The sequence below is a fragment of the Scleropages formosus genome, chromosome 20 (genome assembly GCF_900964775.1).
Source record: "Scleropages formosus chromosome 20, fSclFor1.1, whole genome shotgun sequence".
Taxonomy (NCBI): Eukaryota; Metazoa; Chordata; class Actinopteri; order Osteoglossiformes; family Osteoglossidae; genus Scleropages; species Scleropages formosus.
In genome coordinates this window covers 4128293-4154959 of record NC_041825.1, presented here as the reverse complement: position 1 = coordinate 4154959, position 26667 = coordinate 4128293, and positions in this window count along the sequence as shown.

Sequence of the window (26667 nt, the reverse complement as noted above, 5' to 3'; positions counted from 1 at the left end):
CTGGTTTCCTCCCACGCTCCGAAGACATGCTGTTCAGGTTACCCATAGTGTGTGAGTGACAGAGAGAGAGTGTGTGTGTTCCACTGATTATATGGATGAGTGACCCAGTATAAGTAGTGTATCTAGAAGTGTAAGTCACCGCGGTGAATAAGGTGTGTGGGATGATAACACTACATAGAGTTCACTGGAAGTCGCTTTGGAGAAAAATCTCTGCTAAGTAAATAAATGTAAAGTACTGTGCAGCAGGGTAACTTCGCTCAACTCCGTGCCCTTTGAGAACCGGGATCTGTTTGATTTTACGGAGGCATTAGTTTGTCTGACCCTTTCACAAAGGCCTCCTTGTCTGCTCTGCGCACCCCTTCTCCGTGGAACAAAGGAGAGCCGTCGGTGGGGATTCAGCTTCGGTCGCAGCCCAACGAGTGCTCCGCATGTGGGAGTTCATAACCGTAACGTGCAGTAATGCCGCGCTGTGCAACTTGTTACAATTGCTATTGTCTTCAAAGCACTTTTCCATCACACCCTGTCACTTTCTTCTCGTTCACTCCCGTCATCCTCACCGCCTCTTTCTCCCTCTGCTTTCCTACCCCCTCAAGGTTCTTGTACCAAACTCCCCTAAACAGCTGTCTCAGCCTCTCGCCTGTCATCTTTTGGTTACACTTATTTCATCTCTTGCATCCTCACTCTTTCACTCTGGGGGTTACCGGGTACTTAGTCTCCACCTTTCACCGCTCACGCTCTCCGCACCGTCCCTAAACACGGCAACTCAACGGAGTGCACGTCGAGGGCTTTTCCGACACGGATGTCGCACGTCCCCCTCACCTCAAATTAAATAATTTGCGATTAGCAAAAGTTCAGCACCGCTGCCAAGTGGACAGCTCTTTCAGCTGAGCGGAGGAGGGGCGACGGGGGGAACCGCTGTTTCCATGGTAACTTTCCCACATGCAAAAAATCATTAAGTCAGACAGGGATTTCATTCAGTTCAGTGAGCTGCAAAGAGAGAGAGAGAAAGAGAAAGAGAGAGAGAGAGACCGAGGGGGAAGTATGTGTTCAGAGAGACCAAGAGGGAAGTGTGTGTTTAGAGACACAAGCATTTAGGTGGGAGATTTGAGGAGCCGTGAAAGAAAGTTAACAGCAACACAGCAAGACTGAGAGACAGCAGATGACACACTTGCTTATAATAAATCGCACAATACGGGTTAGCATTTAAAAAATTCTCCGTGTTGCTGCTCTGTCTGTGTGTTTCCCGCCTGGAAAGCAGCCTTTCAGGGCGACGGTGGATTTTGCGCGGACAGAAAACTGGAGCCTTTGCTGAAACCCTGAAGCACTGCAAATTGCACCTCAATGCATTGCTAGGAATGGCTTTTTTTTTTTTTTTTTGACTTTTTATTATTATTTTTTTATCTACAAAAAAACCACTGATGGGATTATTCTTTAAGGTCAAAGGTGATGCAATAGGAAATTGGAAGATAACATCATTACTAAATTTGTTACGTTTCCAGACTAATCCAATGCTGGTCCGTGCCACGACACGATTTATTGGCTGTTTCCTGCATGCAGCTGTGCTTAGTTGGAAAGAAAGGCCTTTCTGTTTGCTGCCCTTGGCCTCGTACACTTGTCCTCGTCCGCTGCTGTCTCACCCCGTCTCGCTTTCTCTGGGTAGTACCATTTCTTGAGGAAAAGAAATTTATATTTAAGTTTAAATTTAAATGAGAAAAACTGATTTAATTTAAATTTTAAATTAAATTTAGTAAATTCTGTTTTAATTTAAATTTAGTATTTTTATTTTTATTGAATTATTTTATTCAAAGTAATATAACATCTTTTTTTCAGTTTAGAGTTCTTCCACTCCCTTAGAAAAATGCTGCTTCTGTAAGTAGTAGATGACCCTATTCGGGTTGAGTGGTTTGAGCTTCAGATCCAAAGGTTGCAGGTTTGAATACCACCTCCGACTGTAGTACTTACCCTAAATTGAACCACTAGCGTTACCTAGCGGTATAAATGGGAAGATAATTTTAAGTAAATTAGCACTGTTGGTTGCTTTGGAGAAAAATCTAAATTAAAAAAGGGAAATTTCTTAATCAGTAGGGCCTCTTATCCGTCTAGGTCCCTCTATTGTTACAGCGCTGACATCTAGCGGCCATATGACGAATTACAGCCAATCACTGACACACCACTTTACTCCAATAAGCGCAGTTTCAAACATCTCTTATCCAGTCTATGCTGGAATTATCCAGAAGTCCACAATAAGAAGCAGCAATAATGCAAAATCACATTCACAAAAAAGGTAATTCATTGCTAGAAATTCAACCGACCAGCACGACTTTAGGAGCGGCAGAACATTCGCGAGAACCCACTTGAACGCAAGGAGAGTTCGGGCCTGAGGATCAATTCAAAGTCACAGCCCTGAAAATGATCGAAGGACAATGGTACCCAATGCATTGTTGTGCCACCCAGCCCATGCTTTAATTTTAATTTCTAATTCGATTAACCTATTATTGCATGCATCTACCCTCATGAGATTATGTAATTTCTGAATTAGTTGCCCTTCCGGTTTCTTTTTCCCACAGTGTGAAGTAAAGCAAAACACTCACACTGCACACTGTGCAAAACACCACGAAAAATTTGAATTTCCATTTCTTTTTAAATTCTATTCATCCTCGTCATTTTCCCTGTGGGGGATTGAATCCTTTTCTTTAAAATGTTTTTCACAGACAGACGAACAGAAAGACATTCCGGCGCTGCCTCGAAAGAAGGACTGAAAAGAGAGTCAGATGTAAAAAGTGGGACTAATCATTTATTGTAGACACTGCACCTCAATTTACAGTTCATAGGATCATGTTGTGCACATAAGATAAAAGATACTTTATTGTCACTGTATACAATACAATGAAATTCCATCAGCAAGGAAGAAAAGACATTGGTTTTAATGTTTCTGGCAGCTCATAATAATAATAATAATAATAAGAATAATAATAATAATAGTAATAGTTAATTGAGTCTGTCACAGCAGCTGTTTTTCATGGATAGCAGAGGAGCAGATAGAACGCTGCAGTATGAAGCTCCGGATGAAGTGTCTGAGAGAGTGTAAGACATTAGTCAGGGGAGCTGCCGTGTTACATAACATTATTCATTTGCTCCGCACATTCTCTTGCACAGAGCCACTTGCACAGCTCACAAGAATACATGACCCATTTAAACAGCTGGGTATTTTCCTGAAGCAATTCTGTGCAGTGCCATACACAGAGAACAGTCACAGTGTCCCTGTTTGGAATTTACCCCGAAACCAGCACCTTTACCAGTGTACCACCTGCACTTAATGCGGTGTCCTAGATTTGGAACTGCGGTAAGAACCAACCAGCATTATGGGCGGTAAATGTGGTACAGCACACTTATCTTGAACTTTGGTCTCTTTTATAATTAAATTCGTACAAAATTTATTTTCCTGCAGTTTTAATGGGACATTTATTAACGATAACTTTGAGTACCGAAAAGTGGATAGAATTTCTTGTCGGGAGGGGGGAATTTAAAAAGGGAATGAAACACTGCAGAAAATGTGCTTCCTGTGGGAAAAGCCTAGGAGATGGCTTTTATTTTACTGCAAAATTATACGCTGAAATACATAACTAAAAAAATAAATAAATAAATAAATAAACCTGGTTGTATAAATGGGTAATTAGTTGCAGGTCGTTTAATGTTGCTTTGGCGAAACGCTTCAGCTAAATGAACAAATGTAAATGTAAATAAATCCATGTCGCTAGGTACACTTTCATAAGCCAAAGAATGTATGTACTGACTGATTTGACAAATACTGTTTAGGTTGATGTTGCATTTAAAAAAAAAAAAAAATTCTATAAACTGAAAAAAATCACAACTAATCTAATGTCATATCCATAAAAAAATTTTGCCGGTCCCTATTATGTGAAATCACCGAAGTTTTGATAAGCAAATACTTTTTAGCCATTACACAATACCCAAAAAACTAACAAATTAAAAAAAAAAAAGTAAAATAATAATAAAAAACTTCTCTTTAACCCTTAAACATTTTCTCTGCTCTAGAAAATCATTGCAATTATTGAACTTGTGACCTCAACAGGAAATATGTCTTTCTCACCTCACCATTGTTTCCATCCATCCATCCATCCCAACCCTAAAAAAATCCCCAACTTTTCCATCCATCCATCCATCCATCCATCCACCCAAACCCTAAAAAAATCCCCAATTTATCCATCCATCCATCCATCCATCCATCCATCCATCCCAACCCTAAAAAAATCCCCAACTTTTCCATCCATCCACCCAAACCCTAAAAAAATCCCCAATTTATCCATCCATCCATCCATCCATCCATCCATCCCAACCCTAAAAAAATCCCCAACTTTTCCATCCATCCATCCCAACCCTAAAAAAATCCCCAACTTTTCCATCCATCCATCCAAACCCTAAAAAAATCCCCAACTTTTCCATCCATCCATCCATCCACCCAAACCCTAAAAAAATCCCCAACTTTTCCATCCATCCATCCATCCATCCATCCATCCATCCATCCACCCAAACCCTAAAAAAATCCCCAATTTATCCATCCATCCATCCATCCATCCATCCATCCATCCATCCCAACCCTAAAAAAATCCCCAACTTTTCCATCCATCCATCCATCCATCCACCCAAACCCTAAAAAAATCCCCAATTTATCCATCCATCCATCCATCCATCCATCCATCCCACCCCTAAAAAAATCCCCAACTTTTCCATCCATCCATCCAAACCCTAAAAAAATCCCCAACTTTTCCATCCATCCATCCACCCAAACCCTAAAAAAATCCCCAACTTATCCATCCATCCATCCATCCATCCATCCATCCCAACCCTACAAAAATCCCCAACTTTTCCATCCATCCATCCATCCACCCAAACCCTAAAAAAATCACCAACTTATCCATCCATCCATCCATCCATCTATCACGGTGGTCCACAGCCTATGGCAGAAGCACAGTGTGTAAGAGAGGCTGCAGTCAGTCCATCAAGCTGACTTTCCTAACTCTCTTACTTGAACCCATATAACTCCTGATCAGAGGCCTCAGTGGACTATGGCGGAGCAGAGCATCCTGTGAACTTGGTTCTCTAGAGGTGCAGACAGATTACCCCAGGATACAGTATGGATGTGCATTATCAGCACACATGGGGATTGTGGGATTGACAGCACAAAAAGCTTAGAATCACACATAACCCATTCACCTTGTAAAACCTTATGGGATGTGGCACAGTAAGCTTGCACTTACACTAGTCAATATAGCACAGATTGCAGTAATATCATAGTGAACATAGAATAAGTCAGTACATATAATAACGGACATATTTTTGAGAAACACGTCATAATTGCTCATTAAACAGATGAGAAACTGCAAGACCCACACAAATATTAATACAAATGCACCCTTTACTTTTCAGTACTTAGTAGCACATTTACTCTTTTCCTCTCTTTTACACTTTTTCTCAGTGAGAAAGCAGTGGGCATCTGTGGCGGTCATTACCTGGAGGACTTTGATGTGGCTCACTAGTTAACATGCCGGCATGAGCAATGCCAACCTTTTGAAGGGTTATTCGCTCATGGAAATCCATTTATGGCATTTTATTTACTGGGAATAAATAAATAAATTTACATTTACATTTATTCATTTAGCACACACTTTTCTCCGAAGCGACGTACATCTCGTACAAAATACAGTGTGTTCATTACATTAGCAGGAAGAGACACTTAGATGCAGACAAATTGTTAAATACAGCTAGTTTTTCTTTCCACCATATGAACCAATGTTCGTCACACGAGTAGCTGCATAAAACTTCATCTGAATATCCACGATTCACGATCACCTTCCTAGTAGTATATATATATTTTTGTGATACATATAAACATTTAAATTACATTAAAGGAGTGGCTGCGTAAAGGTTTATCAGGCATGATCTTAAAGTTACGGTGCATGAACGTTTTACACCTTACATGAACTTAGATGATGGGCGAAGTGAGTCTGGAAGAGATGAGTTTCAAGACCCTTCTTGAATGTGGACAGAGTTTCAGCAGTTCTGAGTGGAAGGGGGGGATGTCGTTCCACCACAACGGAGCCAGAACCGAGAACCTCCGTGCTTTACCTTTCGTGTGCGGGACCACCAAGCGGGAAGAAGTAGACGAGTGAAGCGTTCTGGTTGAGGTGTAGCGGTTGATCAAGTCTTGTAAATAGCTGGGAGCAGTTCTATTGATGCTTTTGTAGGACACAACCAGGGTCTTCAATTTGACCCGGACAACGGGCAGATTTTAGTTATTTATTTAGGAGATATTAATAAATGGGGGTTGCCTGCATGAAGCTGAGGCCTGTTTTTCATCTTCTCTTTAGCTCGCCTTCTTTTTTTCATTCTCGCCTAAATTCATTTCAAGTCGGCTCAGGTCAGATTGCTCGATTATCATAAATTACTGCTCCGTGCCTATTAACACAAGTGTAGGTAGTGGGGGAGGAGGTGGAGTTGTTGGCATCGAACCTCCTTTCCTCACCCACACTATTTCGTTTTTAAATTATCGAAGATATAAATTAGGTCTCACCCCCCCCCAAGACCTGATGAAAAGCAGCCGCAGTCCCCCGGCGGATCAGACAGAACTGGAATGTTGCTTTTCTCAACTACACCATAGTAAAACCCACATGCTGTCTGAACCTGGCCTCTGGCACTGGTCTTACATTTACATCTACGTTTATTCATTTAACAGAAGCTTTTCTTCGTAGTGACGTACATCTCAGAGAAATACAATGTGCACATTACATAGGAGAAAGAGAGACAGAGTTGCAGACATGTGATTCTTAAGTAAGCTTAGTTTGTTTCTTTCCACTTTATGCACCGATGTTCATCACACAAGTAGGTGCATTAAACTCAGAATAGACGATTCCTGATCACCTTCCTACAATTTTATTATTTTTTTTCTTCAATATATGAAGGTACACAAGCATTTATGTACAATACAGGAGTAGTGGCTGTGTAAAGGCTTATCTGGGCATGATCATAAAGTTATGGTGGAAGAACATTTACTCTATAGATGTAAACGGTCTTCACAGCGACATTTATGCGGCGCATGTATTAATGTGTATTAGTACAGTTTATTGGCTCCTTTTTCTGTTTCTTCAGACAAAATCCACTATTTAAAGACTCAGTCAATAATCAATAATATAACTGTTCAAATCTGAGCATTCTTTCCATTTCAGCTGTGCATTAGACAAGCAAGGTGAAGGTACAGGATTAAATGAATGACATTTTTGCTTTATCAACACCTTTTTTGCTCATGATCCCTGAGTCCTTGTTGCATAGTACCACAACAGTACTACTGCCACAAGATTTATTACACAAGGACTATATTAAATATTCATGAAGATTTATTGTGAATATGTAAAACATTGCTGTGACATAAAGAACTAAATAACTGCAAAGCAGCAAATAAAGATACAGTGTGTGGCACGGTGGCACATCGAGTAGTGCTGCTGTCTCACAGCGCCTGGGTAGTGCGAGAGGACATGGGTTTGACCCCTGTTCAGTCTGTGTGGAGTTTGCATGTTCACCCTGTGTGGGTTTCTTCTGGGTGCTCTGGTTTCCTCTCACAGTCCAAAGATATGCTGTTCAGGTTCACCCATAGTGTGTGAGTGACAGAGAGAGAGAGAGAGTGAGAGAGAGAGTGTGTGTTCCACTGATGTATGGATGAGTGACCCGTTGTAAGTAGTGTATCTAGCAGTGTAAGTCACCACGGTGAATAAGGTGTGTGGGCTGATAACACTACATAGAGTTCATTGGAAGTTGCTTTGGAGGAAAGCATCTGCTAAATAAATAAATGAGAAGGAATATTCAGCAGTTCTCTGCATGCACCCCTTAACTATACATTGTAAGCAATATATTATTTCAGATGTAGCCCCTCAGCAAATGTGCTTCTATTACATATATGATTAATAGCAATCTTATGATAAAAATCTCAACATCTGACTTTGTGGCTATTCTGGTTGAGGTTGTGGGTGGTGCGCCACTCCTTCCTCATCATGAAAAAAATACGAAAATAACTGTGACTGGCGTGAAGATGAGTCAGGAGAAGATTCCTGAAATGACTGAATGTAGGGCAGACTTAGCAGCCATGAAATGCAAATGAATTTAAATCGCTCCTGAATTTCTTATATTACCACCTGAGCTCTTGATTGATTATTGATAATCATTAAAGCCAGCATTTAATCATCTCATGATTTTTGGCCCTAATCAGTGGTATTGATTCCACTCTGCTTTTAGGATCACTGCAGTTTTTCCCAAGTATAACTCTTTATACATTTATATAAAAAACTAATAGTCCATTACAGAGGGCTATATAGATAACAGGGGGCTATATAGATATTACTGTGGTATCTCTTGGTATCCCAGAGGTAATTAAGCTCAGTTATTATTCTGATATGTAACAACCCTGAAGCTGCAGTGTTCGTGAAGCAGTAATGGCCAATAACGGAGTCTCCTGTCCTTCTGTTAACCATCAGTATTCTTAATTCGGTCTCACACCTTTAATAAGATGAGTAGATGTCATTAGCAATGAGCCCGCATGTTCCTAAGAATCGCAGCGTGTTTGATGGCACCCAGAAAGTAATTTAAGTTCTCGTGATACTGATAAAGCATTGATTTTTATGTGATGAAAAAAACGTGTTCATCATCCCAGGGATGAATCGCATCAGGAATTGTTTGCTCCTTTTTCAAGTAAAACTTCTCATTCATCATTCTAGCGTTAACCCCAGAAAACCCAGTATCTGACCACATCGCTGACAGTTTATTATTTTATCTAAATGTTTTGCATTGTTTTCCAGACCAGACCCATGAATATCTTTTTTTTTGTTTCAAAAATACATTATTCAGTGCTGATACACAGTACATGCCACCAGGAACAGAGATAAATCACTGCAGGTGATGGGTCTTAATTACTATACATTCAGATATGCTAATTGCATTAAAGAGTTGAACTAGAGGCACAAATATTACCACAAACATAATAAAATACAATCACTTACAAATTGTTCTCATAATTATTATTGGCACATGATAGTGTGGGCAAGAAATCTGCAGTGAAGAAACTATTTATCTGACATGTAAACATGTTTCATCAGGATATAGGGACGACTTTTATTCATGTGCTGTAAAAAGTTGACATGTGGGGCTCTTTGTGAGTAAAATCTACTACATGAACCCATTTAAAGTTTTGGACAACAGCATAAAATGTTCCTGAAAACAAATAGATTGATTCATTTAAATGATTTAATGAAAGTATGACAATGATGGAGTACAAATTCAATGTAATGAGCGATTCATTAGTAAAAAAGTATTTTTTCCTGCATCTTACATAGTTAAATGTGTATTTAATTATATTTTAATTGTTCCATTAATGCAAATGTAGGAATTGCTATTGTAAAGTGTTCAGTTTAATATGCACTTTATGGAGCTCAGTCAAGAATAATTAATTGCCGAGTTTAAAAAATAACCATAGCAGCATGGGCTCTGAACTGAACACTGTTCTTCTTACAATGACCTTCCTCTCCACCCTAAACACACACACACACTTGGAAAAAAAAAAGATCCAGGTGCCCGTTCACCAAACAATATAGAAAAATCTTACAGAAACACTTTCAGAAGAGCTGATTTTGAAGAGAAATTACGATTCAGCTTTCAGAACTCTCTTTACATGCCTATGTATAAGGAACATGGTGTCATAAGCGGAGCATCTGGTAGCGTAGTGGTTAGAGCTGCTGCCTTTTGGACGCAAAGGTTTGAATCCCACCACCAGCTGCAGTGCTCTTGATCAAGGTGCTTACCCTGAATTACTCCAGTAAAAGTACCCAGCTGTATGAATGGGTAAATTGTTGTAGGTACCCTAACATATTAAGTTAAGTGTCAGCTAAATTAAGAAAAATCACACCAGAAGCAAGACACTAGAACAGTTTTAACTGCAGCTTACATTTACATTTATTCATTTATCAGATGCTTTTCTCCAAAGCGATGCACATCTCATAGAAAATCCAGTGTGTGCATTACATTAATGTACATAATTACTTACATAATGTACATTACATTAGTAGGAAGAGAGACATAGTTGCAGACGTGTGATTCTTAAGTGCAGTTAGTTTGTTTCTTTCCACCATATGAACCAATGTTCGTCACACGAGTAGCTGCATAAAACTTTATCTGAATATCAATGATTCCTGATCATCTTCCTAGTAATTTTTTTTGGACATACATATAAACATTTACGTTACATTACAGGAGTAGCTGTGTAAAGGTTTATCTGACATGATCTTAAAGTTACGGTGCATGAACATTTACACCTTATATGAACTTAAGAGATGGTGGGCGAAGTGAGTCTGGAAGAGTTTTCAGACCCTTTTTAAATGTGGACAGAGATTCAGCAGTTCTGAGTGAGAGGGGGAGGTCGTTCCACCACAACGGAGCCAGAACCGAGGACCTTCGTGCTTTGTTTCTTCTCATCACCTTCAGATGCAGATGTAAATTGGTGTGACCTCAGGTGCAACGTTATTTACAAGTGTGCTGTGCAGTTGGTGCTGAAATAAAGAGATCATCTCAGAATGTCTCTGCCACCTCATTCTGTGAGGTCCAGGAACATAACAATGTCTTCGTCTGTTGGCTTGAACATCAATTCTTCTAAGTGCTCCAGCATCACAGACCTCCTTACTCTCTTCTTCACAAACATAAGAGTAGAAAATGAGTACAGATGCACTAATTAAAATGTACTGGAAGAAATAAAAAAAATACTCAGCTTCTTTGAAAATAGCTGACTTCAGGTCCTTTTAAAATTATAAAATAATTCCATTTCTCATTTCCATTCATACTTTTAATAACACTAAATGGTTTCATGTTGTTTTCTGCAACCATTCTGTAACACTAAAAAATTCCACAACAATCTTGTATGAAGTACTTTGGAAATGCCACATTTCAATACAAAAAAATTTGAAAATTAAAGCATGATGGTATGAAAGGGAGGATACAAATGTAAACACAACAAAGAAAGAGAGACTGTAGAGTGACTGAACACAGCTGAGAGCGTGGGTACACATTTCCCAGAATGCAGTGTGTCTCACGACCGTTCTCACACAGCAGTCTCAGTTTATCGTGTCGGACAGAATTTCGCAGGGCCGGATTGGATGTTGCAGACCAGATACATGAAAATTCAGACCAATTTAAAAGAAGTGATATTAATAACTAGATGAGTGGAAAGCCAGATATGGGGATAGCTTGACTTACGCAAATTTGGATTCATCATGTAAAAAATATCCGTCATACACATTATTTACTGATGGCGCTTTTATTTTACGCAAAACATCTGAAATATGTTACGCACAAGTCGGCGTAACCAGACAAGGCGGGAAGCTGAATCTTCCCAGTTCCTGTGTGTTTTGAGTCTTGAACACACTTCCTCTCGCTAGTGTAGTGCTTTTTCCCATATTTTTTTACCCTTTTCATTATTCACAATGCCTGGTGGTGAACGTGCGCTTGAAGGAAAACGAGAAGCGTCTCACAAGCGTACAGTAATCGATTTCGAGATGAAATTGAAAATAGGGAAGTATGAAGGTGGACAAAGATTATGGTCTATAACACGGGAACCAGGTTTAGCTGTATGGACTATAAATACAATAGTGAAGGATGCTGCACGTATAAAGGAGCAGCGAAAGGAATAGCTAGCATGAAAACGACAGTAATAACGAGGAAACGTCAAGGTGCAATAACCGAGATGGAAAAATTATTCTTGTTATCATGTTGAATGGTGAGAGAGGAGGGGGAATCCGACATACGTAACTTTTGACTTACATAAGGGGTTGAAGAGCGGTCTATTTGCCTACGTAGAGAGGCGCCCCTTATATTTCTTATCGGTACTCTGTCCCGCAAACCTCTCTATGACCAGGAGGGGGCAGCAGATCTGGGTTGGTGAAAATTCTGAGGCTGATGCAGCTGAGGGGAGGGAAACATGGTATGTTTGAACATTACCTCAGTTGAGCTGCAGTGAGATTCTTCAGCCACTGCCGGGGGGGCATACCACTATGATGCTCAGTGACTTGAGCATGCGCCTAGAGACACCTCCCAAAACACACTCTCTCACTCCCCCATTCTCACTGCTTTTCAGTGGAATATCGATACACTATCACCATAGGGCTTCGGCAAAATTACATATTCAGATTAACTGAGCGCAAGCGTTTGTCCTGTAAAGAACCCAGGAAGCCAAGACAGAATGTACGGCTGGGGAGGCAGCAATCTTCATACTTTATTCATTGCTACTAATGAAAAAGGTGTCAGAATGTTATAATACACAGAATTGCCTTAAAGTTGATTTTCAGTCTGCGAAGAGAGCGGATCCGCAAACTGCATCCTCACGGCGCAGTTTCTGCGTGAACTCATCAGAAGCTAAAGATAACGAAACGTGGATTAAACCACAGCGCCCCAGAAAAGAGGCAGGGTTTGCGCGACATCAAGTAACAATTATAATGCGGTAAATTCAAGCATTTTCTTTATTCCTATTGCGGCAGTCAGCTCTCCAGCACGGAAGAGTCACATTTTCAGTTCAGGCTTCCCTGTCAGACCGTATTCTCAAATCCACAGCGGTTACATTGTAAAGAGCTGCTGTTTCTTTTACTCATGAGCTCAGATGTGTAAATTATTAATTCGCCAAATGATTTCTCTTTAATCCATCTGTACATCTTCACTGCTGCATAGTTTTGCATGGACGGTGTTGGCCGCTCGTATTGCCGGTCTTGGGAGGCTCCTGCTGAAATCTAATTATGGTTCATCTGTTAGCCGTGGTGTGTTGTTTGAGATTCAGGTGTTATCTTCAGATATAATGTAACCTATAGTATGTACTTAGGGATATTGGCTTTTGGGAGATGAGCTGCTCTTACATGATGACACAGTAGCCAATCACATAATAACACATAACCCCCATCCAGTTACAAAATTGAAACAGCCTCTATCAAACCCTTTGGAAAGAATTGCTCATTCACTTGCTTAAGGATTAGATGAGTCGTTTCTGAAATATCATTACTCTGTTCCTGCCTTACATGAAGATGCTACAGAAAAGGTCAGTGGAAGCCCTGGAATTAATATGATGCGCATCTTTTCTTGTGGAGTTCCTTGAATATATTCGGATGGCAATTAGCCTATGGAATATATACACATTTTTGTGATATATATTGGTACTGGTATACCTCCAGCAACTAATTTTTAACACTTTGTAAGGCAGAAAGCTGCAAAATTTTGCAAACTAACCATTATCCAGCACACCAGCTAATTATATCAACGTATTACTAGTGTTCCTCCCTGTTACCGTGTCATTTACAAACATGTTGGCAACAGTGCCGAGCTACTTTTTAAGTGTAATGATGCCCAGGAGAGAGGGTAAAGCAGCAATGTGCCAAATACAGTATGCTTTTTAAAGGATGTAATTTTTTTCCTTTCCCTTTTGGCTATCAGTTTTTTCAACTCTCTAATGACTTTTTCTGAAATAATTGGATCACCCCAACTCCATATTTATATGTACTCTGCTTGCGTATGTATGAGTGTATCGTAAATAAAATCACACACACACTGGTTTCTCGACTTAAGAATGCAATTTGTTAATAAATCTAAATTTAAGATGTATAATGAAGAAGACACACACATTTTCAGAACCGCTTGTCCCACACGGGGTCGCGGGGAACCAGAGCCAACCCGGTAACACAGGGCGTAAGGCCGGAGGGGGAGGGGACACACCCAGGACGGGACGCCAGTCCGTCGCAAGGCACCCCAAGCGGGACTCGAACCCCAGACCCACCGGAGAGCAGGACTGTGGTCCAACCCACTGCACCACCTCACCCCCTATTAATGAAGAAGACAATTATTTTTATTCATTTCAAATAACACACACACATCATCTGAAACTGCTTGTCTCGAGCGGGGTCGCGGCACGCCGGAGCCTAACCCAGCAACACAGGGCGCAAGGCTGGGGGGGGGGAAACACCCAGGACGGGACGCCAGTCTGTTGCAAGGTACCCCATGCAGGGCTTGAGCCCCAGACCCACCAGAGAGGCAGACCCACCAGACCCAAACCCGCTGTGCCACCGCACCCCCCTATTTCAAATAACACTAAAACTGAAAGAAATAACCAAAAATAAAATGCATAATTTTCACGACCACTTAATCGATACTAACGGTTGGCCAATTCATCCCATAGCACGTTCAGTATTCTTCATCTTCTGGCCATTTACAGTTTTCTTTACTATCTACACATTTGAAAGATTAACAATGCAGGTATCTTTTGATTTATTTATGGGTTAGGATCTGTAAAAGTCTAGGATAAAGCTATAATATACAAAAGCCATAGTAAAAAAATACTAATACTAATACTAAAAAAGTTTTTAAGATTTTTTAAACTTTTAACTACTGTAAAATTAGAACTACATAACTCAAATGACTGAAAATAAAAATTTGTTGTCTCCACAAGGTTTTATTTAAAGCTGACTATTGAGAAATTAATTCCATAAACATGTGCAACATTCCTCACTTTGTTATTCATCACTGACGCTCATTAACACCAGACATGAGCTGTAAACGCCGTGGAAGGGAACGGAATGAAGATGATTGGTCCCGTACTGTTTTGGTGCATTTTTACTGCAGACTAAGAGCGGGGGGTGGATACGCGGGTCAGACTGAAATTTTACGTAATAAATAAGTGAACAAAACGCAACTGAAAAATAAAAAAAAAATAATCTGGAAAATGTGTACATCTTTGAAAATTCAAATGTTTGTAACCTAAGGAGCCAATGTACTGTATATTGAAAACATATACATTCAGTTGTAAAAGAAGTGGTTAAAAGAATTCCAAATGTTTCCATTTACTGACTGATATGAAAAATTTGTTGAGTATCTAGAAAGCGGTATTACTGTAAGACATGTAGCTAAAATATTATAATTAAAAGCATGAGAACACATTTTTAAACTAAAGCTGTATCCCAGACTTTTACAGAAGCTACCACGAGAATAAACAAGGTATTGATAAATAATATAAATAATAAATAATAAAGCAAAGTGAAAGTTGCCAGATGCTGTTGAATGTGGTGCATGTTATTTCACATTAAAGAAAAAAAGGATGAGTGGTTGATGAAAATGGAATAAATAAAAATTATTGAGTGCATTTTTAATTCATCACAGCTTGGTCAGAGGAAAAAATCAAGGGATGACTGACATTAAGCTTTTATTAATTGTGACGTTCTGGTTGGAACAAATCGAGCTATGCACAGACTTCCAGTCGAGAGCGTGTTGTTGAGTAGCCGGTGTGTCTGTAATTTTCACAGAGCTTATAAATAGCTGATTCTACAGCAGTGTGCGGCATTTCTATTCTTTCCACATTAAAGGTGCTTTTCCCGCAGCTGCTTAGAGATCAGTTATTGCAGGGACTTGGTCAGTAACACCCAGCCAGGAGCCGAGCGCGTGCGAAGACGACGGGGAGCAAGAGAGGTACGATAGAGAGGTCACTGCAGCTACCTGTAATGATTATCGCCGCATATTGGGATATGGAATGTGAGGAATAAAAATAAATGGAATGGATATGTACATTTGCTTTACTCCCATTTTTCTTCTGCCTCTTATGCTTTATGCAAGTTCTGCCTCCAGACAAGTGGGCCACAACAGGAACGATGAACGAAACGAGTGTGGGTTTCTGTAAGGCTCGCACTCGTGCTGCATATTTAAGTAGCTCTTTTGTGAACAGCTCCGGTTTGCGGTGTTTCTCCCTCCTTTTCACACTGACCCCTTCTTCCAGTCACCCAGCTCTTAGTGCACAGCGGGCAGGGTGACATTACTAAAGAGCATACTGGTGTTCCAAATTACACATATTGGAAAGGCGTATTCCTGCATTTATTTTATTTGTTTAGCTGACCCCATATTTCGCTGAATTTATTCATTTAATAGGCACTTTTTCCCAAACAATACACTGGTTATAAACAAGTCTTGAGATAAATCTTTTATCTAATGTTCCATACACTGCACTAAAGGACAATTACTCACCTGTTTAGAGAGCAGGGGTGCGAGAGGATGTGCGTTCGATCCCCACTCAGTCTGTGTGGAGTTTGCATGTTCCCCCCATGTCTGCATGGGTTTCCTCTGGGTGCTCTGGTTTCCTCCCACAGTCCAAAGACATGCTGCCAAGGTTCTCCTGTGTGAGTGAGAGAGAGCGTGTTCCACTGATGTATGGATGAGTGACCCAGTGTAAGTGGTGTGTCTAGCAGTGTAAATCACTGCGGCGAATAAGGTGTGTGGGCTGATAACACTACATAGAGTTCATTGGAAGTTGCTTTGGAGAAAAGCATCTGCTAAATAAAGAAATGTAAAAAACCCAGATTAATTACTTTACACAAACATATTAAGCTGGTATCAATATGGAATTGAATCCACATCCCAGTTTTACTGCGCAGGAGATGTGAGGCACCACAACTACCTGCTGTACCACCTTCACTTGTTACTATAGTAAATGAAATCTCATTCTAGGTCAGGGCAGCAGGATCCATCCTGTCAGACGTTATGGCCACCCTCAACTCTAGGAACCAGTCTTCAAGAGAGCGGCCTCCAGTAAAACACTGTAACACACAACACACCAGTATGCACCGGCTCCTTGTACATATTGTAACTTTAACAACAGAAAAGTTGTGATTTTTTTATTTTTTTTTTGCCAGACCTCAATAGAAAAAAAAAAAAAGCTTTAGAATTTGGATGGATCACATCTCCTTTTTTCTGTAGCTGAAGCTGAAATCCCATAAAAACTGAACCCAAAAGGAATATATGATCCTGCTTTAAGCTCTTGTAATGCGAGGTGTTAGATGCTAAGCGTGATGTCATTCTTCTCCTCGTTCTCGCCGCACATGTGTGAAAGTTGCCTTCAATTTGCACAAACCCACAAATTATAATGTTGGACAAGCCTGCACATCTCCCGTGAGGCTGCTATTAATGAGGTGAGGTGTGAGGCTGACAACTCGCACTTCGAGATTTTGTTTTCAGACTTGCATAATGTCAGGTCATGTTTTAGTTATTACCGGTACGCTCATCTCCGACATCTTACATGCCTGCTGCTATTGTGGCACTTTCTACTGCAGAGTTGCAGCACTTTTATTTTTTTTAACAGGGATTGGTACACCGAGACTTGGCATCTCAGTAGAGCGTACATCACCTGGCTGAAAAAGAACCGGCGAACATAAATACAGACACCCCTCGACTTACGCAAATAGACCGTTCTTCAAAAGTTTGCGTAAGTCAAAATTTACGTATGTTGGATTCCCCCTCCTCTCTCACCATTCTATATAATAACACTAATAATTTTTCCATCTCAGTTATTGCACCTTGACGTTTCTTCGTTATTATTGTTGTTTTTACGCTAGCTGTTCCTTTCACTGCTCCTTTATACGTGCAGCATCCTTCACTATCGTATTTATAGTCCATACGGCTATACCTGGTTCCCGTGTTATAGACCATAGTCTTTGTCCACCTTCATACTTCCCTATTTTCAGTTTCATCTCCACATCAATTACTGTATGCTTGTGAGTTGCTTCTCGTTTTCCTTCAAGTGCACGTTCACCACCAGGCACTGTGAATAATGAAAAGGGTAAAAAATATGGGAAAAAAGCACTACAGTAACGAGAGGAAATGGGTTAACGGCTCAAAACACACGAGAACTGGGAAGATGGAGCTTCCTGCCCTATCTGGTTACGCCCACTTGCGCGTCACGTATTTCAGATGTTTTGCATAAGCGCTATCCGTAAATGTGCGCGCCAAGAATTTTTTACGTAGATCCACATTTACGTAAGTCGAATTTACGTAAGTAGAGGGGTGTCTGTATCACAGAATACATGTTGAGTAAAAAAAGGCAGCTTGAAGCTGCAGCTCTTTCTTCAGTGCGTCCTGTACTGTGTCCGGTCCTCGGTCCACCAGAACTCACTGTGTCAATATATATCCAGCAGCATTATTCACAGCCGATGAAAATGATGTACGTATCGTTTTTTAAAAAATAATCCCTCTATTAGATTTTATTTCTGCATGCATCTATAGGTCTTGTCTGGTTCAACGATGGTCGCAGGTCAGCAGGCGGTTGGTACCGTGTAAATCAGGAATGCACCTACATCTTCATAAGAATCCTAGCCGAACATCATCTGGCATATATTTCCAAGGGGGAGTATTAATTATGTTAAAATACCAGCACAGAGTTTTCCTTGTATTTGCCAGTATTCCTCCAAGACGTCAAAGTTCAACGTTTAAGCTTTTGTCATTCTAAACTGATACAGTTGTATTAGAGAGAATGAAATAGAGCTCCTTGTGGACCAAGGTGCAACAGTACACTTGACAGACAGCACCATAAACACGGAACAACAGGGGTGGCAACGAGCATCTAGGTGGCAATCAGTTAACAGCTGGTGTAAAACTAGACTGAGGTAGTGGAGGTGTATAAATAAGAGTAATAATAATAAGTGACATGGTTACAATTATCGTGGATATAAATTGTAACCTTTGACCCCAAACCTTCGCTCTCTGTGGGCATACAGTATTTGCATTTTCTTGGTATGCTGTCTCAACCTGTACGCTGTCCTGACCCTGTGATGTTTATAAAACCTGTAAAAAAGGAATACTGTTATAAATACATAACAGCTGGTACTGTAGTAGTTAGAGGTGATAATAAGTACATATATGGATAAATAAATAGAAGTTAACAGTAAATGCAAGTAATGATGTGCAAAAAAAAAAAACATTGCTAGTGGTGGGGATTATGGGGTTGCAGGAGACAAGGGCATTATAAAGACAGACACTCATTGTGGTGGTGGTGATAGTACAGTGGCGGATGGGTGGTCAGTGGGTGGTGACCAGAGGGTGGGCATCTTGGAATGGTGATTGGGTTCAGGTTAGGGTTGGGAATGGTGAATGGGTCAGGGTCAGGGTTAGCATTAGGGTTAGTGTTAGGAATGATCATTGGGTCAGGGTCAGGGTTAGGATTGGGATTGGTGACTAGGTTAGGGTTAGGTTTAGGGCTGGGAATGGTGATTGGGTCAGGGTTAGGGTTAGGGTTACGGTTAGGGTTGGGAATGGTGATTGGCTCAGGGTTAGGGTTAGGGTTAGGGTTATGGTTGGGAATGGTGATTGGGTTAGGGTTAGCATTGGGGTAGTGTTAGGAATGATCATTGGGTCAGGGTCAGGGTTAGGATTGGGATTGGTGACTAGGTTAGGGTTAGGTTTAGGGCTGGGAATGGTGATTGGGTCAGGGTTAGGGTTAGGGTTACGGTTAGGGTTGGGAATGGTGATTGGCTCAGGGTTAGGGTTAGGGTTACGGTTAGGGTTGGGAATGGTGATTGGCTCAGGGTTAGGGTTAGGGTTAGGTTTAGGGCTGGGAATGGTGATTGGGTTAGGGTCAGGGTTACGGTTAGGGTTGGGAATGGTGATTGGGTCAGGGTTATGGTTAGAGACTTAGGAATGGTAAAAACTCTTGGTGTATGGTTATGTGCGTGAATTTTGACGTGTGTGAGCGACTGCCATGGGATGGCCTGGCTTCTCGTTTGTGCTGTACAGTACACTTGGTAACGGATGACCAGCCAGCGAAAATGGGCAAAACGGCGGGAGAAATGGGCGAATTAAAGGTTTCTTAAAGTTAAGATGCTTAAGGTGGTTAACCAATGGTTAAGGTTCATGAAGACAGCCCCATTCTGGACTTTTATTTACGCTGTAATGTCCGCACAAGAGAACCCCTGGAAGTGAAAACATACAGACGGCGTCGTCACAGTCGACATAACACAGACCTTTATAAGATACACACCATTTGCTCAGTTTAGCCTCCTTCTTATTTATTACTTTTATTCAAAAAAGTATCCCAAAGTCAGCTCTTATTTTTTATCCTGACACTGAGGAAAAACTGTCTGTATAGCAATTTGAGACGTCTTGCTGAGCTTTTAGCGGAACTGCTTTGTTCTTTTTTTAATACGTTCTCAACTAGTAAAATGTATGCAATATTTTGTCTCAGTCAGAGGTCTCTGCTGGTCAGATTGGCAATGCAGTTGGCAGTTACTGAATCCTGTGTCTTTAAAACTTTGTTCAGCCTTTTTTTGGAGTATAAAACTAGAATGGGTGAAAAGAAATTGCATTTTTGCATGGTTACAACTCAGGGATAAACCAGTAGAGCTGACAGTGTCAAAATATGAGCTGAAAAAGTGCATAAACAGCCACACATATTCATTTAAAGGGGGTAATACAGCTTTGGCAAGCCCTTATCACTTAGGAATTACTGCAGTAACTGTTGCTGTTAAATAAAATTAAAAAAAAAACCCTAATGATACTTGGAATTCCCTACTATGGTGACATACAATATATTCCAGAATCCTTTTGTTAGTCTTTCCGTTTTATACTGTTGTCAAGTCAAAATTATTGATTTTGCCAGCAGGTGTGCACAGGTCCATGCAGAAGGAAGTAGACAGATAGATAAGTAATTCGATAATCAATTAATGAATCGTATAAATGATTAGTACAACCTTTCCATGTTACATTTACGTTTACATTTATTCATTTAGCAGACGCTTTTCTCCAAAGCGACGTACATCAATGCGAAAATACGATTTGTGTATTACATTAGGAGAAAGAGACACGGCTCCAGACGTGTGACTCTTAAGGAAATCTAGTTTGTTACTTTCCACTTGATGCACCGATGTTCATCACTCGAGCAGGTGCATAAAACGCAGGATAGATGAATCTGATAACCGCCCTACAATTTTTTTCTTTCTTTTTTAAATATAAGGTACACAAACATTAACATACAATACAGGAGTAGCTGTGTAAAGGCTGATCTGGGGATGATCATAAAGTTACGGCGCATGAACATTTGCACCATACACGAGCTTGAGAGATCTTGAGCAAAGTGAGTCTGGAAGAGATGAGTTTTCAGACCCTTCTTGAATGTGGACAGAGATTCAGCAGTTCTGAGCGGGAGGGGGATGTAGTTCCAGCACAACGGAGCCAGAACCGAGAACCTCCGTGCTTTATTTTTCGTGCGCGGGACCACCAAGCAGACAGAAGTAGACGAGCGAAGGGGTCCGGCTGGGGTGTAGTGGTTGATCAAGTCCTGTAAATTGCTGGGAGCAGTTCTACTGATACATCTGTAGGCCACAACCAGGGTCTTGACTTTGATCCGGGCAGCTATAGGAAGCCAGTGCAGAGAAATGAGTAGAGGAGATACATGGAAACGCTTCGGCAAGTCAAACATAACTCGGAAAGCAGCGTTCTGTATCAGCTGTAGAGGTTTGATGGCAGTAGCAGGAAGGCCAGATAGGAGAGAGTTGCAATATCCAGACAGGATGTCACCGTGGCCTGGACCAGTAGTTGGGCAGCGTCAGTCGTGAAGTAGGGACGGATCCTGCGGATGTTATGCAGGATGTATCTGCAGGTCCAGATTGTGGCTTCGATGCGCTGAGAGAAAGATAGACTCGAGGCGGTCGTCGCTCCCAGACTCTTAGCCGAGGAGGTAGGCGAAACGAGTGAATTGAAAGATGTTAAAAGCTCTGCATCTCGGCATTTCTTCTCGTGTAGCAGACATGTCCGTTTGCAAGATCGACACCTTCAGCAGAATTTTAAATCCTTTCCCGGACACTCGGAGCAGGTCCACTTTTCTGTCGTAAGGAACCCTCGCTGTTCTGGAACTCTGCCGTCGGCCATTGTTTGGCTACGTGGTGCAGCGATGACTAATATGTCCAGAGGCTTGTCCTCCTACGGGCTGACAAAACGCTTCTGTAAACTCGGGAATTAATCATACTTTGGTGAGGTCATCAATAAACACAAGCCAATTCCAGAGGCTGCCACGGAAGACCAGGCAGTGTCACTACCTTAAGGACGCTGGGGACTCTGCAGACCTGTCCTTGTTCTAGGGACAAACCCAAGCATCGCTTTAGTAAAGGTTAGTTCTCTCGGCCCGCAAAACGTTGTTCGGAGCACTTGTGATTCATATTTCATCAGAGTAAATTTCTTTTCTTAGTCCTGTTGATTCCTTCATTCATTAACTGTTAATTACCTCCTGAACAATGTAGGGTCACAGGGTAACAGCGGTCCAGAGCCTATCCTGGAGGGATAGGGTCAGGGGCAGCATACACCTTGGACCACATGAGTTCATTACAGGGGATTTACACACAGCGACACACACACACACACACACACACACACTGTATGGGCAATGCCGATCAGCAGTACATGTACATGTATTCATTTGGCAGATGCTTTTCTCCAAAGTGACGCACATCTCATACAAAATACAATGCGTTCATTACGTTAGCAGGAAGAGACACTTAGATGCAGACAAATTGTTAAATACAGCTAGTTTTTCTTTCCACCATATGAACCAATGTTCGTCACACGAGTAGCTGCATAAAACTTTATCCGAATATCCACAATTCATGATCACCTTCCTAGCAATATATATATATTTTGTGATACGTATAAAAATTTACAGGAGTAGCTGTGTGAAGGTTTATCAGGCATGATCATAAAGTTATCGTGCATGAACATTTACACCTTACATGAACTTAGGAGATGGTGGGCAAAGTGAGTCTGGAAGAGGTGAGTTTTAAGACCTGTTTTAAATGTGGACAGAGATTCAGCAGTTCTGAGTGACAAGGGGAGGTCATTTCACCACAACGGAGCCGGAACTGAGAACCTTTGCGCTTTGAACACCCAAAACATGCCTTTGGACTGTCAGAGGAAAGCCATACAAACATGTGGAGAACACGCAAATTGCACACAGACTGAGCTGGATTTAATTTCTCGTTCAAACCTGAAGCCCAGGTGCTGCGAGACACCAGCGCTACCCGCTGTGCCGCTCCGGTGCTGATGATGTTCGCATCTGAAAACCATCGGTTTTTCACGCCTACAGCCCTACGCCTTGGAGGTTACTGGCAATTTTAACGCTCTTTTCAGGGCTAACAGGGGTTAATTGAAAGATGATGTTTGTGGATGTTTTCCTTGCCTGAGTAAGATGTGACTATACACCACACGTAAGGTTTATTTCTATTTTAGGGTCCTCTCTATAATTTAGATTATATAACATCTTTCTATCGCATTTACTCTATGTTATATGTTATGGTTTTGATTGAACACATCTGGAAAATTAAAAAAAAGAAAAAGGATCAAGATATAGGAAAAAACATGTCCACCGCCTGTCCCACTATTTTAATCATTTAAAATAAGGCGTCTAATTTTCTAAACTGACCCAAGGAAAAGGGGAAGAACGTGGTGTAGTGAAAGTGTAATGCCAAAATGAAATTAGTCAAATTTTAAATGAATATTTTTAGACCTATTAATGAAAAGTCCACTGCAGAGGTAATATTCCAGTGTTTAGGGTGAACTTTAATAGCCAGTATTTTCTCTGAAATATGTCAAGGTAATGGCTCCGTGCAATGTTTAATGAGTTGTCAGATACTTTGAGCTGAAAAAGTGCTGTTAAAAATGTCCTTGGTTTGTCATCAAGTAATGGGACATGTTGGAATCAGTTTGGGCTCAAGTAATAATAAAAAAAAAAAAAAAAAAAATTAATGTAATTGGCACTGGAAGAAAAAACAGCACTAATGAGAGGACGGGCTTGGCCAGGTTCAGGAGAGGACATGGCATGTAATGCTTTATATACCCTCAACCACGGTAATCCTGCTCAGAGGACAGTTAGAGAAGGATTAGAATCCCCTCATACACTCGCTGGTCTCCTGTACCTTGGTCCCTCTGAAGTCCACTGGGCTGAAGGTGTCCCTGTTCTCCGGGTGTCCATTGTGGTAAAGGTGTCCCTGGTCTCTGGGTCTCCATTGTGGTAAAGGTGTCCCTGGTCTCTGGGTGTCCATTGTGGTAAAGGTGTCCCTGGTCTCTGGGTGTCCATTGTGGTAAAGGTGTCCCTGGTCTCTGGGTGTCCATTGTGGTAAAAGTGCTCCTGTTCTCTGGGTGTCCATTGTGGTAAAGGTGTCCCTGTTCTCTGGGTGTCCATTGTGGTAAAGGTGTCCCTGGTCTCTGTGTGTCCATTGTGGTAAAAGTGCCCCTGTTCTCGGGGTGTCCACTGTGCCGAAGGTGTCCCTTTTCTCTGTGAAGTCCACGGTGCTGAAGGTGTCCCTGGTCTCTGGGTGTCCATTGTGGTAAAAGTGCTCCTGTTCTCTGGGTGTCCATTGTGGTAAAGGTGTCCCTGTTCTCTGGGTGTCCATTGTGGTAAAGGTGCCCCTGTTCTCGGTGTGTCTACTGTGCTGAAGGTGTCCCTTTTCTCTGTGAAGTCCACGGTGCTGAAGGTGTCCCTGGTCTCTGGGTGTCCATTGTGGTAAAAGTGCTCCTGTTCTCTGGGTGTCCATTGTGGTAAAGGTGTCCCTGGTCTCTGGGTGTCCATTGTGGTAAAGGTGTCCCTGGTCTCTGTGTGTCCATTGTGGTAAAAGTGCCCCTGTTCTCGGGGTGTCCACTGTGCCGAAGGTGTCCCTTTTCTCTGTGAAGTCCACGGTGCTGAAGGTGTCCCTGGTCTCTGGGTGTCCATTGTGGTAAAAGTGCTCCTGTTCTCTGGGTGTCCATTGTGGTAAAGGTGTCCCTGTTCTCTGGGTGTCCATTGTGGTAAAGGTGCCCCTGTTCTCGGTGTGTCTACTGTGCTGAAGGTGTCCCTTTTCTCTGTGAAGTCCACGGTGCTGAAGGTGTCCCTGGTCTCTGGGTGTCCATTGTGGTAAAAGTGCTCCTGTTCTCTGGGTGTCCATTGTGGTAAAGGTGTCCCTGGTCTCTGGGTGTCCATTGTGGTAAAGGTGTCCCTGGTCTCTGTGTGTCCATTGTGGTAAAAGTGCCCCTGTTCTCGGGGTGTCCACTGTGCCGAAGGTGTCCCTTTTCTCTGTGAAGTCCACGGTGCTGAAGGTGTCCCTGGTCTCTGGGTGTCCATTGTGGTAAAAGTGCTCCTGTTCTCTGGGTGTCCATTGTGGTAAAGGTGTCCCTGGTCTCGGGGTGTCCACTGTGCCGAAGGTGTCCCTGGTCTCTGGGCGTCCACTGCAATGCGGAGACCCCTGGCCTCCAGAAGTCCACGTTGATGGTGGTGGCGACTGCTTTCTCTCTGTGTCCTGCTCCAGAGGAGGAGCCGCCACGCAGGGGTAACACTGGACTACGCACAGTCAGCCTGGAGCGGCGTAACCTACCGCATGGTGGACGCTGCCAGAGTCCAGGTCAATACACTTTGATTTCCACTCCTGGACCTGCGAACCAGACCAAGGCACGCCAATCGCACATTTGTTTATGAGTGCGAAAACCCCCCGTCGTTCACCCCAGCCACCAATTTGCAGCCGGAAAAAAGTGCAGGAGTGCAGCGCGTTCGAAAAAGAGCCGCCGATGATTTCACAGCTTCCCGTATAAGTGTGCAAGGTGCACAGTGCATTAAGAGACACATTTTACTACAAGATAATGCATTATTTTTTAGCTTTGAAACCGACTGCTCCAAATGAATTATTTAATTGTCATGTTGTACCGATTTGTCTCGGCACCGCATGTCGAAGAAGATATTCTTATGAGGATTAATCCCTTCTTATGCAGTTTCGGGCAGAATGACTGTGAGGGGAACAGCAGAGAAAAGGCGGAAGAGACGATCAAGGAGAAAATCACTGACTATTTAGTGTCTCGCTGCCAAATGGTGTCACAGTGTTAAATTTAACTACACTCATATGTTGTGCGACCATAGAAGCTTAATATGTGCCAGATAGTGTCTCCCTGCTAGTAGTTATACCAGATGGCCCAGTTTGGCAGTAATGCGATCTGGCAGAGAATAAGGATTCAAACCCACAAACACCAACACTTGTTTAATGTGTTTGAAATATCCTGAAAATATCTGCCGTGAGCTTGTTATCCAAAGTAACGTTTTCCCCTTCTGTAAGCAGAATATTTTCACCAGAGCAATAAATGGAAACTTTCTCAAGAGGGGAAAAAAAAAAAAAATTCGAACAACAGCAGGCCTCCTCCTGGGATCCGAACTGCCAACCTTCAGGTTACAAGCCTGTTTCCTTAAAAACTATAGTACTTTCGGCCCTTGTAATCAAGGCACAAAGACAATTTTATTACATGACGTCTCAGATAAATACATAAAGTTTTACATTTGATAAACTGTTTTTAAAAAATAAATAAATTGCAATTAATTTAATAACCCCAGTAAGACACATACTATACTGTATATCGACATCGTGCTCATACACAGGGATTGCAGCCATACTGTACGCAGCGCAAACACACACATACAATTTTCTAGCACACCCACTATATACACATTCATAGTCTATATGAACACACATCTGTATGCCTTGCAAACACAAACCTGTACGTACTCACACATGAAAAAAAAAAAAAAAAGCTCGCCGTAAACAAACAGATACATTCTCATACACGGACAGGAAATGATGTAAGTCCTTGTCTCCAAGGAGATGGAGACAGTTGCTAGGATACTGTGACACTGGAATCTCTTGCAGCTCCCTCTCTGTCTCCCTTCACACAGTAAGAAACACTGTGCAGTCTTACAATGAATTGTTTGATTTCCAAATCATCTCCGTATCCGTGCTTTTGTTTCGTTTTTTTCCGTCACAGATTTCGCCG